Source organism: Saimiri boliviensis, chromosome 7 (assembly GCF_048565385.1).
Source record: "Saimiri boliviensis isolate mSaiBol1 chromosome 7, mSaiBol1.pri, whole genome shotgun sequence".
NCBI lineage: Eukaryota > Metazoa > Chordata > Mammalia > Primates > Cebidae > Saimiri > Saimiri boliviensis.
The window spans coordinates 10434292-10448964 of record NC_133455.1 but is presented as its reverse complement, the minus strand read 5'-3'; the positions used below and the strand labels follow the sequence as shown (position 1 = coordinate 10448964).

Genomic DNA, 14673 nt, shown 5'->3' with positions numbered 1-14673 from the left:
ATAACTGGCATGTCAGGCTTGCTTCAAAAAATCAATTCAATGAAAAACAAAAGATCAAAGTCTTTGTCATGGTGCCCACAACATGTAATGACCAAGAAGCAATATCTCTGTATAATATTTCAAGGTCAGTGAATGTCACATTGAAACTAATCAATTCCAAAAAACAAGCAAAAAAAAAAAAAAGACATCCTTGCCTCACTGATAAGCTGGGCAAATTTGAATTTTTGACACCTGTGCTCAATGAATCAGGAGATCTGGACCTAAAATAAGACGAACTACCCTTCTCTCCCACCCTCCCAACACGTAAGGACCATAACATATAGAACATTATAACTCAGAAATAGGCCGGGTTCGGTGGCTCACGCCTGTAATCCCAGCACTTTGGGAGGCCAAGGCGGGTGGATCACGAGGTCAGGAGATCGACACCATCCTGGTCAACATGGTGAAACCCTGTCTCTACTAAAAATACAAAAAGTTAGCTGGGCGTGGTGGCGCGTGCCTGTAATCCCAGCTACTCAGGAGGCTGAGGCAGGAGAATTGCCTGAACCCAGGAGGTGGAGGTTGCGGTGAGCCGAGATCGTGCCATTGCACTCCAACCTGGGTAACAAAAGCAAAACTCTGTCTCAAAAAAAAAAAAAAAAAAACTCAGAAATAATTTTTATCTGAATTACTATCCCATTTGAGCATTACAATGCTATGAATTAGCCACTATTATTAACTCTTGTTTACAAATGAAGAAATGTCGCAGAAATTAAGAAATTAACAGATGTGTTTCCTCATTTGTTAATCACCTGTCTCCTAAGGTCACTTGGCTCAGTGGCAGAGACGTGAACATAGGTATTGTGATTCCAAAGTTCATCTCTTTTCACTAAATTTAATATTCAAACTTAGGAGCTATCACACATCAAGATGAAAAACATCAGTACTGGCACTACGAGAATGACCTACATATGTATGGCATAAAGAGTTCACACAGCACAAATTCAAAACTACCTGTGTCTCTGCTTTTAGCTGTGAAGGTAGGTGTGCAATGACCATTATGCCCAATCAGGAATAAATAGAATGAGGATTTAAAAGGCTAAGAGACCTTCCAAAGGTCATTCAATTAAAGAAGTGGTGGCACTCAAGGGCCAGGCACAGTGGCTCATCCCTGTAATCCCAGCACTTTGGTAGGCCAAGGCAGGTGGATCACCTGAGGTCAGGAGTTCAAGACCAGCCTGGCCAACATGGTGAAATTCCATCTCTACTAAAAACATAAAAAATCAGCTGAGCGTGCTAGCAGGCGCCTGTAATCCCATCTACCTGGGAGGCTGAGGCAGGAAAATCACTTGAACCCAGGATGCGGAGGTTACAGTGAGACAGGATTGCGCCACTGCACTCCAGCCTGTGCGACAGAGTGAAATGCCATCTAAAAGAATAAAATTAAAAAATAAGCCGGGCGTGGTGGCTCAAGCCTGTAATCCCAGCACTTTGGGAGGCCGAGGCGGGTGTATCACAAGGTCAAGAGATCGAGACCATCCTGGTCAATATGGTAAAACCCTGTCTCTACTAAAAATACAAAAAATTAGCTGGGCATGGTTGCATGTGCCTGTAATCCCAGCTACTCAGGAGGCTGAGGCAGGAGAATTGCCTGAACCCAGGAGGCGGAGGTTGCGGTGAGCCGAGATCGCGCCATTGCACTCCAGCCTGGGTAACAAGAGCGAAACTCTGTCTCAAAAATAAATAAATAGCCGGGCGCGGTGGCTCAAGCCTGTAATCCCAGCACTTTGGGAGGCCGAGGCGGGTGGATCACGAGGTCGAGAGATCGAGACCATCCTGGTCAACATGGTGAAACCCCGTCTCTACTAAAGGTGCAAAAAATTAGCTGGGCATGGTGGCGTGTGCCTGTAATCCCAGCTACTTAGGAGGCTGAGGCAGGAGAATTGCCTGAGCCCAGGAGGCGGAGGTTGCAGTGAGCCGAGATCGCGCCATTGCACTCCAGCCTGGGTAACAAGAGCGAAACTCCGTCTCAAAAAAAAAAAATAAATAAATAAATAAATAAATAAATTAAATAAAATAAATAAATAAATAAACAAATAATAAAGTTAAACCATTCTTCTCAGCTTCTCTCTCTCTCTCTCTCTCTCTCTCGTATTGCTTTTCTGTTCAGGCACAGGCACAAAAAAGATACCTCAATTCAACCATAATCAAAATTTGCCAGCTAAGTTAAAAATGGAAGGGTAACAAGGGAGTTGATGGTAATTTTTCTCTCTTTTTGATACAGAGTCTTGCTCTGTAGCCCAGGCTGGAGTGCAGTGGTACGATCTCAGCTCACTGCAACCTCCGACTCCCAGGTCCAAGCGATATATGTATGAGACTGGGTAATTTATTAGAAAAGAGATTGAATTGGCTCACAGTTGTGCAGGCTATAGAGGAAGAACAGCATGTGTTTCTGGGGAGGCCTCAGGAAGCTTCTAATCGTGGTGGAAGGCAAAGGGGGGAACGGGTGCTTCACATGGCGAGAACAGGAGCAGGAAAGAGAGTTGGGGAGAGGAAGTGCCACACACTCTTAAATGACCCATCCTGCAAGAACTTACTATCACAAAGACAGCACCTGCAAGAACTGACTGTCACAAAGATAGCACCAAGCCATGAGGGATCTGTCCCCATGATCCAAACACCTTCCTCTAGGCCCCATTTCCAGCTCTGGGGTTTACAGTTCAACATGAGATTTAGCAGGAGACAAATATCCAAACTGTATCACTCCTCTACTACATTATGAATTTTTTTTTTTTTTGAAACAGGATCTCATTCTGCTGCCCTGGCTGGAGTGCGTGGCTCTATCTCAGCTCAATGCAAGGGACTACAGGCACACACCACCATGCCCGGCTAATTTTTGTATTTTCAGTAGACAGGGTTTCACCATGTTGGCCAGGTTGTTCTCAAACTCCTGACCTCAATTGATTGGCCCACTCTGGCCTCCCAAAGTACTGAGATTACAAGTGTGAGCCACTGTGCCTGGCCCATTATAAATTCTTTGGGCTTACATGTCTGTTGTATACTTTCCTGTTATCTGTAGCAAGCAACAAGTGTAATTTTGTTTTGGTACTGGATATACCTCAGCTGATTTGTAGAGTCATTTAAATACTTGAGATTATTTTTCTCATTCATTTCATTTAGTGAGCATTGTTTATAAAGTGTTAGGCTAGGGCACAGTGGCCTACTCTCAGTTCACTACAACCTTCACCTCCCAGGCTCAAGCAATCCTCCTGGCTAAGCCTCTCGAGTAACTGGGACTACAGGTACACGCCGCCCCCGGCTAATTTTCCTATTTTTAGTAGAGATGAAGTTTTATCATGTTGGCCAGGCTGGTCTTGAACTCCTGACCTCAAGTGATCCACCCGCCTCGGCCTCCCCAAGTGCTGGGATTATAGGTGTGAGCCACCACACCCGGCCAGAAATGTTTTTAATAATGAAAATTGATCTAAAGCAGTTAAATATTGCCTCTGTGGCTAAAATTCACGGCAGATTGGCAATCTTTTTTTTTTGAGATGGAGTCTTGCTCTGTTGCCTGGGCTGGAGTACAGCGGCATGATCTTGGCTCACAGCAACCTCCATCTCCTGGGTTCAAGCGATTCTCCTGTCTCAGTCTCCCAAGTAGCTGGGATTACAGGCATATGCCACCATGCCCAGCCAGACTGGCAATTTCAAGTTCTTACAACCTATGTGTACAGTATGGCTCATTTCTACAAATGTCTTAAAGACATCCCAGTTAAAGAGAGACATTTGAAAGGGCACATAATGTCTCCACTTAAATTCACAGTCAAACCTGGAAAAAACTTCTATTGTTTACATACAGCATTACTTAAGTAAAAAATGAAAAGGGAGGCTGGGCATGATGGCTCACACCTGTAATCCCAGCACTTTGGGAGGCCGAGGCGGGCAGATCACCTGATGTCAGGAGTTCGAGACCAGCCTAGCCAACATGGTGAAACCTCGCCTCTACTAAAAATTACAAAACAAATTAGCTGGGCATGGTGGCAGGTGCCTGTAATCCCAGCTACTTGGGAGGCTGAGGCAGAAGAATCACTTGAACCTGGGAGGTGGAGGTTGCAGTGAGCTGAGATCGTGCCACTGCACTCCAGCCTGAGCAACTGAGTGAGACTCCGTCTCAAAAAAAAAAAAAAAAAAAAAAAGAAAGAAAGAAAAGAAAAGAAAAAAGATTTTGCTGGAACAGTAGTGGTAGCAAAAGAAAAAAAAATGAAAACGGGCCACGCACAGTGGCTTACACCTGTAATCCCAACACTTTGGGAGGCCAAAGTGAGAGGATTACCTGAGGTCAGGAGTTCAAGACCACCCTGGCCAACATGGTAAAATCCTGTCCCTACCAAAAATGCAAAAAAATTAGCTAGATGTGGTGTTATGTGCCTGTAATCCCAGTTACTACAAAGGCTGAGGCAAGAGAATCGCTGAATCCAGGAAGTGGAGGTTGCAGTGAGCCGATACTGTGCCACAGCACTCTAGCCTGAGCAACAGAGTGAGACGCTCTTAAAAAAAAAGGCCGGGCGCGGTGGCTCAAGCCTGTAATCCCAGCACTTTGGGAGGCCGAGGCGGGTGAATCACGAGGTTGGGAGATCAAGACCATCCTGGTCAACATGGTGAAACCCCGTCTCTACTAAAAATACAAAAAATTAGCTGGGCATGGTGGTGCGTGCCTGTAATCCCAGCTACTTGGGAGGCTGAGGCAGGAGAATTGCTTGAACCCAGGAGGCGGAGGTTGCGGTGAGCCGAGATTGCGCCATTGCACTCCAGCCTGGGTAACAAGAGCGAAACTCTGTCTCAAAAAAAAAAAAAAAAAAAAAAAAGATGGAAAGAGACAATTTACCAAGTGCTTGCACCCAGCACACAGAAACACAGGGTTTTCCAAGTTTTTATATACTTGAAAGACAGTCCTTTAGGCCGAGAGCAGTGGCTCATGCCTGTAATCCCAGCACTTTGGGAGGCCAAGGTGCATGGATCAAAAGGTCAGGAGATCAAGACCATCCTGGCCAACACAGTGAAACCCCATCTCTACTAAAAATACAAAAATTAGCTGGGTATGGTAGCCCATGCCTGTAATCCCAGCTACTCAGGAGGCTGACACACGAGAATCACTTGAACCCAGGAGGTAGAGGTTGCAGTGAGCCGAGATAGCACCACTGTACTCCAGCCTAGACAAGAGAGCAAGACTTCATCTCAAAAAGAAAGAAAGAAAGAAAAAGAACAATTCTTTAAAAAGTTAATATTAGGCCGGGCCCAGTGGCTCACGCCTGTAATCCCAGCACTTTGGGAGGCCGAGGCGGGTGGATCATGACGTCAAGAGATCGAGACCATCCTGGTCAACATGGTGAAACCCCATCTCTACTAAAAATACAAAAAGTTGGCTGGGCATGGTGGCAAGTGCCTGTAATCCCAGCTACTCAGGAGGCTGAGGCAGGAGAATTGCCTGAACCCAGGAGGCAGAGGTTGCGGTGAGCCGAGATCGCGCCATTGCACTCCAGCCTGGGTAACAAGAGCAAAACTCCATCTCAAAAAAAAAAAAAGAAAGTTAATATTAACTCTCAGAGACTAGGTTTCTGAATATTTGTATAAACCAACACCTTTTCTTCCAACTCCAACTGAAACAGGTACAAAGAGCACAAGGAAAAATAATCAACAACAGATGGTGACAACTTCTGGATTATGATGCATCTGAATTCAGACCTCTGGCTCATAAAGAATTTATACCACTAACAACCAGTCTGATCATTACAAAATGTTACTTGCCTGGCATTGTAGATGTATTTTCACAGAAGAAAAAACAGTATGTTTATTTTCAGGGAAAACTGATAGTAAATTCTATAGTAAACAGAGCCACTTACTCACCTCATACACACAGTGAAAACACTTTCAACTCAACTATGGAGTTTTCTGCCTTTAAAAGTCCTGCCAGAGGATATTCTCAATGATTTTTTCATCATTACACAATCTCTTTCAGCAAAATAAAGAAGGCCTGGGGTCAATGTCTTTACTTTTTATCTATAGGAAGTTGAAGACAGTCAACACCAATCTAGAATATGAAAATAGTACCTCATGGTGTCTGTAGAATTGGGGCAGGCATCAATTCATATCCTGCCAGAAGCTGCCCAGACATTTTGAACAACCTGGCTGTGAGGTTATGATGACCTCACAAACAGGAATTCTGATGTTAGTCAGGCTGAAACCTTACCAATTTAAAGAAAAACCAGAAGGTTCTGTATCCTTGAATCTGGAGCTGATAACTGAAGAAATGTCCTTCCTCCTAAGAAATTCTCCTCCCATCTGAGATTAGCAGCATCTAATCTCAGTTTTCTCCACTGCTGACCAGCATCAGCAACACAGGTAAGCAGGGGAAAACGCGTCCACCCAAACAGCTGAACACCAGTCATGTACTCATGTCTATATCACCTGCAAACTTCAAGTAAGCAAGTTTTTATCATGGGTCAGTTCCAAACACTTTTTCTTAGTATTCTTTACCAGAAAATTGGGCTACGTTTAAGAATCCTAATAACTGAGTAGGAAATAAATCATAAGCTTAAAATGTTACTCTAGCCATTCTAATAAACTATTAAGTTTGCCAGCCCCATATGGACTCTGTTTACTAAGGAGAAGTGGAGACTCACATGTGTAAGTTCACTTTGAAAATACCTAAAGAGCCAGGCGCGGTGGCTCAAGCCTGTAATCCCAGCACTTTGGGAGGCCAAGGTGGGTGGATGACGAGGTCAAGAGATCGAAACCATCCTGGTCAACATGGTGAAACCCCGTCTCTACTAAAATTACAAAAAATTAGCTGGGCATGGTGGCGCGTGCCTGTAATCCCAGCTACTCAGGAGGCTGAGGCAGGAGAATTGCCTGAACCCAGGAGACGGAGGTTGCGGTGAGCCGAGATCGCGCCATTGCACTCCAGCCTGGGTAACAAGAGTGAAACTCCGTCTCAAAAAAAAAAAAAAAAAAAAAAAAAAGAAAGAAAAGAAAATACCTAAAGAATAAAGCCTCAAGACAGCGCCTCAAGATAGCCCTGTGTATCTTTGTGAGGAAAAAGCAAAATGGCCAGGCTGTGGTTTCCTCCCTCTTAAGAGGTTTGGAGTTTGCAAGCCAGGACAGAGTAAGAATTAGGGACATTTTATCATTTCTAAGTGCTTACAAATTCTTAAATTGAAGGGACCTATAACAGGGGCTCAGAACAATTATCTCAATTGATAATTTTTATCTTTTGTGTTTTCTCGGGCCTCTACAAAGTTTATTTAATGAACAGGTATAATTAATTTCATCAGAGGAAAAAAAATCATGATTTTTGAGCTACAATAAGACAGCTTCAGCCGGGTGCGGTGGCTCACTCCTGTAATCCCAGCACTTTGGGAGGCCGAGGCGGATGGATCACAAGGTCAAGAGATTGAGACCATCCTGGTCAACATGGTGAAACCCCATCTCTACTAAAATTACAAAAATTAGCTGGGCATGGTGGCACGTGCCTGTAATCCCAGCTACTCAGGAGGCTGAGGCAGGAGAATTGCCTGAACCCAGGAGGCGGAGGTTGCAGTGAGCCGAGATCTCACCATTGCACTCCAGCCTGGGTAACAAGAGCAAAACTCCGTCTAAAAAAAAAAAAAAAAAGACAGCTTCAACTGAAAGAGTGAAGAAACAGACTCTACTGTGCTTTCTACACAGAAACAAGAATGCAGTAAGCAAAGCCAGGATAGAGGCGAAGACATATAGAGAGGGTGGCTGGCTGTTCACCAAGACTTTTTTTTTTTTTTTTTTTTGAGACCAAGTCTCGCTCTGTTGCCCAGGTTGAACTGCAGTGATGCACACATGGCTCATTGCAGCCTTGACCTCCCCCACTCCAGCCATCGTCCCACCTCAGCCTCCCAAGTAGCTGGGACTACAGGCAGACACCACCACACCTAGCTAATTTTTTTTTTTTTTTTTTTTTTTTTCCCAGAGAAGGGGTTTTATCATGTTTCCTAGCCTAGTCTTGAACTCCTGGGCTCCAGCGAACCACCAACCTTGGCCTCCTAAAGTGCTAGGATTACAGGCATGGGCCACTATGTCTGCCTTCTTTTTCTTCCTGGATTCACACCATATTCCCCAGCTCCCGCTACAGCTCAGTATGATCATTGACTGAGTTCTAGCCAGTGGAATGAGAGGAGTATGTCAGACACGTGCCACTCCAGGCCTAGCCCAGAGGAACCTGCTATATGCAATCCCCCCATGCTCTTTCCCCTTCTAATGGCTTGATGGAGACAAGCCCAGCAACCTTGAAAGCATGTAATGAACACAACAGAATCAAAAGATGGAAAACGTCGGGCACAGTGGCTCACGCCTGTAATCCCAGCACCTTGGGAGACCAAAGTGAGTCGATCATTTGCGGTCAAGAGTTTGAGACCTGGGCAACATGGCAAAGCTCCGTCTCCACAGAAAATAAAAAAATCAGCCAGGCGTGGTGGCACACACCTTTAATCCCAGAGGTTGCAGTGAGCCAAGATCCCACCATTGCCCTCTAGTCTGGGAGGCAGCCAGATCTGTCTCAAAAAAAAGAAAAAAAGGAAGAAGCCTAGACACCTGAATCACCTCTCCCCATTTTCCCATCAGTAAATACCTACCCTAAACTTTTCCAAAACTGAAAATCAACTTATTGGTTAGGCTCAGTGGCTCATGCCTGTAATCCCAGAACTTTGGGAGGCCGAGGTAGATGGATCACAAGGTTAGAAGTTCAAGACCAGCCCGACCAACATGGTGAAACTGCATCTCTACTAAAACAAATACAAAAATTAGTCCATCGTGGTAGCACGCACCTATAATCCCAGCTACTCGGGAGGCTGAGGCGGCAGAATCACTGAACCCAGGAGGTGGAGGTTGCAGTAAGCCGAGATTGTGCCACTGCACTCCAGCCTGGGCAACACAGCAAGATGCTGTTTCAAAAAAAAAAAAAAAAAAAGACTTCAACTTATCAGTTTCAGCCACTGAAATCAGTGTGCTTATTTGGTATAGTGGCAAGCTTATTTTATGTAATACAGAGGCAAAGAGATAAAAACTTTGCTTAGAGCTTTGAATCATCTTGGCCAAGTAAACTCCTCAAATAAATTCATTTTAAGGGGCCAGGCTTGGTCGCTCGTGCCTGTAATCCTAGCACTTTGGGAGGCCAAAGCAGGCAGATCACCTGAGGTCAGGAGTTTGAGATCAGCTTGGCCAACATGGTGAAACCCTGTCCCTATTAAAAATAAAAAATAAAAAATAAAAAAAAATTAGCCGGGCTTGGTGGCGAGTGCCTGTAATCCTAGCTACTTGGGAAGCTGAGGTGAATATATTGAACCCAGGAGGCGGAGGTTACAATGAGCCAAGATCACGCCACTGCACTCCACTCTGGGCAAGAGAGAGAGACTCTACCTCAAAACAAAAAAATTAATTTTAAGGATGAACCTCCAAGATGGAAATGCTTTATACCACAAAAAGCATAATAATGTGGCTAACAAAAATACTACCTCTTCATAAAAGCAAACAGACATTTTACTGGTAAGAACAAAATATGTTTTTAAAACACACAAGTTTGGCCGGGCATAGTGGCTTACACCTATAATCCCAGCATTTTGGGAGGCTGAGGCAGAGGGAACACTTGAGGCCAGGAGTCTGAGACCTGCCTGAGCAACACAGTAAAACTCATCTCTAGAAAAAAAATTTTTTAATTAGCTGGGCAATTCAAAAAGCTTAAGCAATTTACAGAAACAAGAAGTTCCACAAAACAAGCAGTTCCTGAAAACAAGAATGGTTAACATCACACTCACACAAAAAGGAATAATATTCTTCATAATTCTCACCTGATTTCTTTTTTAAATGTCATGGTTCAAATAAAGTTTTAAAAAGTATGGACAGAGAGCTGGACTAGGAAGTGAGACACCTAGATTCCACCCCAGCTGGATGACCCTGAACCTCTCATGCCACCCTTCCCTGGCTCAGTATTCCCAACGGCAACCTGAGGACACTAATTAAATGAGATCTGTTTCTAACTCCATCCCTTTACGGTTCTAGTCCTGTTTCGGGTATCAAATCCAAATCCTGTAAGTGAAAGGTCAAGGATTCAGAAGTGAAAGGAAAGATTGTGGCTCTAACTTTGCCAGAGTAAAAAGTACAGGCCTCTGCCATCAGTGAAGAAAGAACCCAAATCTGATAAGAGCTTGAAATAGGCTCAGCACCTCCTGGCACAGAGAGAGCGGCATCGAGTTGCCCCAGGAAAATCACTTCTCTAATGCGTCAGACCCTTCTTCTTTCCAGTCCATTTTGCCCCATCTACAAAATGAAAATGCCACTTTATTTACTAAGTCTGGAAAGCAAAGGGGAGTTGAAGAATTTGCAATGAATTTAAACTGCCAGGAGAGGGAGTTTAACACCAAGCTTCCAGAAACAGACTGCGTGCTAGCTCCAACGTCCAGAAACCCAGGTTGCAACCTGGCCCTGCTGCACGACCCAAAGAAAATTCAGCACCAGGCGGGTGAAGTGACTTACCTGTGCACAGTTGCACTCGCAGACTTCAGAGCCCCTACCTAATTCTAAAAGGCTGTATGTCCACGAAGTTAATAATGGAAGGACAGGGGAAAGACGTTTTAAGAGCAATGGAAGTCTATCTTAAGATAAAGATGTTTCTGAAGCTGATTTTCAAGTCAAACTTAAGAGAGAAATTCAAAGGCTATGTTCTCATATCATATTCCTGGGTTTGGGAGGTTCATTCACAGCTTAATCCTGTCCTATGAAGTCATGGTTACGTAAGTATGCTGTGTCACTTGCTGTCCCCACCCCCAACACAGGAGATGCAGCGTAACCTGAGCTCCTCGGCTTCAGCCACTGAAAACACTTGCACAACACTGAGAGCTTTCCAAATTGACTTGTTTCCCCTAAAGAAAGGGCAAGCTATATGATTGTTTTTCTTCTTTCCATTTCATTCCCATTCATATTTCTGTATATACAGAAGAGACTGAAAAAGATAAATAAGATTGAAGAGTAACTACACATTTTCTTCAGTTCCTAAGAAAAACAGGTAGGTCAACTATTTCGACATCACAGAAAAGTACCAAAAAAAAAAAAAAAAAAAAAAAGTTCATGGGCCTACTTGGCCCCAATTTAAAAACATCGTGCCGGGCGCGGTGGCTCAAGCCTGTAATCCCAGCACTTTGGGAGGCTGAGGCAGGTGGATCACGAGGTCAAGAGATCGAGACCATCCTGGTCAACATGATGAAACCCTGTCTCTACTAAAAATACAAAAAATTAGCTGGGCATGGTGGCGCGTGCCTGTAATCCCAGCTACTCAGGAGGCTAAGGCAGGAGAATTGCCTGAACCCAGGAGGCGGAGGTTGCGGTGAGCCAAGATACGTGCCATTGCACTCCAGCCTGGGTAACAAGAGCGAAACTCCGTCTCAAAAAAAAACAAACAAAAAAAACATCGTATCTCCTGGCTGAATTGAGCTTAAGGTTGTGGGATGGGCTTCATTTTCCCCGTACAGGGTGTTTCTAGAGCCAAGCACCATACTCTACTGCCATACAGAAGGGCTTTGGGGCACAGGGCAAAAGGCTCTCCAAGAACACAGGAGACATATCAGCAGTCTCTTCCGACTGCTCTTCTCTTGCCTCTCTGGACTACTCCAGCTATTAGGCAGCCTTCGATTACAGAATGATGACTCACAGGCATTCCTGTCTTGTTTGCATATGACTAAGTTCCATGAGATTTGATTTGTCTTCTCATGCAAAGAACCTAAAAAAGTTTGATACACAGGAATAGTTCAAAAAACTTCTCAAGTGAGTCAATAGTAAAATGAGAATCCATAAAATGATGCAAAACGATGTGATTTTCAAACTAAAGCATCAGGTAACAGTATCTTCCCCTCTAAACACTTGATGAACACAGCAGCATTAGAGGCTTTCCCAATCCTGGATGCTTTTTTTTTTTTTTTTAAGTGGGCCAATGAGGTTTGGGTATTGTGGTTCACACCTGTAATCCCAACACTTTGGGAGGCTGAGGCGGGAGGATGCTTTGAGCCCAAGAGTTCAAGACCAGCCTGGGCAATTTGGTGAGACCTCATCTCTAATTATTAATTAACAAATTAATAAAAAGTAAGTCAATGGGCTGGGTGCAGTGGCTCACACCTGTAATCCCAGCACTTTGAGAGGCCAAGGCGAGTGGAACTCCCGAGGTCAGGTGTTTGAGACCAGCCTGGCCAACATGGTGAAACCCCATCTCCACTAAAAATATAAAAATTAGCCGGGCATGGTAGCAGGCGCCTGTAAATCCCAGCTATTCAGGAGGCTGAGGGAGGAGAATTGCTTGAACCTGGGAGGCAGAGGTTGCAGTGAGCCAAGATCACACCGCTGCACTCCAGCCTGGGGAACAAAAGTCAGACTTCATCTCTTAAAAAAAAAAAAAAGCACTTACAGTAAGAGGAACTTTAAAATATCTATCTGACAGGTGATACATACATAATGTATAAGAAAGCCCTGCTGGCAGCACAAGGCACTGCCCAGCAAAACTGAGAGCTCAGCACAAAGAGTTTGAAAACACGCCCACATGAAACTCAAAGCAAAATACAGTACAGAGATTGAGCTACAGATGAAAAATTTAATAATCATGTCTCAAAACACAAGAAACGAATCTGTGGCTGGCAGGATTAAGGCCAATACAGCAGGAGGCATCATTTCTTTCTTTTTTTTTTTTTTTGAGACAAGAGTCTCGCTGTCTCCCATGCTGGAATGCAGTGTCACGGTCTTGGCTCACTGCAACCTCCACTTTCTGGGTTCAAGCAGTTCTCCTGCCTAAGCCGATTACAGGCATGTACCACCACAGCCACCTAATTTTTGTATTTTTAGTAGAGACAGAGTTTCACCACGTTGGCCAGGCTGGTCTCAAACTCCTGACCTCAGGTGATCCACCCACCTCAGCCTCTCAAAGTGTTGGGATTACAGGCATGAACCACTGCACCCAGCTGCATATAACTGTTTAATTGGCCCATATTCTAACATGGGAAACTTGTTAGTCTTCTGAATAAGATACAGAACATTCCTTGTACACACTGACACAGTGTCCAGTGACATGATGACACTATGTGACTGATCAGAATGTGTGCTAACAATAGTTCTGTGACTCAGAAACTAAAACCACAGGGGATGAAGACAGAGAGCATCCACTCCAAGGTGGAATATCTGGTAAGCATGTGAGTGGTCCATGCGAGTGGAGGATCAGTGACAGAGACACCTAAGAGCATCGTTAGCTCTGGCCTCCCAAAGCTTGGCTCTCAACACAGGGAAAATGTGTGTGATGGCACCAAATACAATTTGGGGCCCAAGCCACAGAAGGGCCAATGTTTCAGATCAGTGTACTAACAAGCAAGATAAACTGGACAGAATATAAAGCAGGGACCTGGAGACACTTGGTTTCAGTATCCTAATAGGCTGATTTAAAAGGTAAGACAAAAGGCCAGGCATTATGGCTTATGCCTGTAATCCCAGTATTTTGGGAGGTGAGGCGGGTGGATCACTTGAGGCCAGGAGTTCCAGAACTTCCAGCCTGGCCAACATGGTGGAATCCTGTCTCTACTAAAAATATAAAAATTAGCCAGAAGTTGTGGTGCATTCCTGTAATCCCAGGTATTCTGGAGGCTGAGCCAGGCGAGTCGCTTGAACCTGGGAGGTGGAGGTTGCAGTGAGCCAAGATTGCACCACAGGGCTGGGCGCGGTGGCTCAAGCCTGTAATCCCAGCACTTTGGGAGGCTGAGGTGGGTGGATCACGAGGTCGAGAGATCGAGACCGTCCTGGTCAACATGGTGAAACCCCGTCTCTACTAAAAATACAAAAAAATTAGCTGGGCATGGTGGTGCGTGCCTGTAATCCCAGCTACTCAGGAGGCTGAGGCAGGAGAACTGCTTGAACCCAGGAGGCGGAGGTTGCGGTGAGCCAAGATCGCGCCATTGCACTCCAGCCTGGGTAACAAGAGCGAAACTCCATCTCAAAAAAAAAAAAAAAAAAGATTGCACCACAGCACTCCAGCCTGGGCGACAGAGCAAGACTCCATTTCAAAAAAACAAAAAAACACCAACATGGTGCCATGTGTTCACACTTCCATTCAGTTCTACATATCCACATTAAGTTCACTGCTTTGTCTATAGGACTGACTTATACCAACTCCAGAGTCAGGTGTCAGAATAAGAGCATTCAGTCTTCCACACTTCCACAGAAACTAGATAACCAGTTTAAAAAAAAAAAAAAAAAAAAAAGAAGAGCATTCAGTCATCTTCAAAAATATGTGCCTTTCACATGAGATTAAATGTTTTATTGAATATTAAGTCATTTAGCCTGTCTTTTTTTCCATTCCTGTCATGACTATTTATAAGCACCAGTATTTCTTCACATGACTCCATCCCCTGTGTAATCCCATGAGATGTTCTACCACTGCTGTATGGCTCCCGCTGCTGTCAACACCTGGATACACTCACTCAAGAACTACAGTCAAGAAAGAAAGATTTCAGGAGCCGTAACTCTAGGTTTTTTTAGTCTTCTGTCACTTTACTGTGCTAGGACCACTAAGATCTATTTTCACTGATATTTCTCTACGTATATGGGTATTTATGTACACTTCATACATGATATATTATATATAAC

At 44.4% G+C, this 14673-nt stretch overlaps 1 protein-coding gene across 9 annotated transcripts in view; it reads right to left on the bottom strand.

Annotated features, from left to right (window-relative positions):
* Nucleotides 1-14673, bottom strand: part of CLIP1 (CAP-Gly domain containing linker protein 1) — a 149700-nt gene that overhangs the window by 118493 nt on the left and 16534 nt on the right. Inside the window, exon 1 of one of the 9 annotated variants that reach the window (XM_074402115.1) lies at nucleotides 10537-11072. The exons of the other annotated variants lie outside the window; for them this stretch is intronic. The gene's annotated coding sequence lies outside the window, so the exon portion shown is untranslated. Of the gene's footprint in view, nucleotides 1-10536; nucleotides 11073-14673 lie in introns of those variants that run through there. 9 annotated transcript variants of the gene reach the window in all.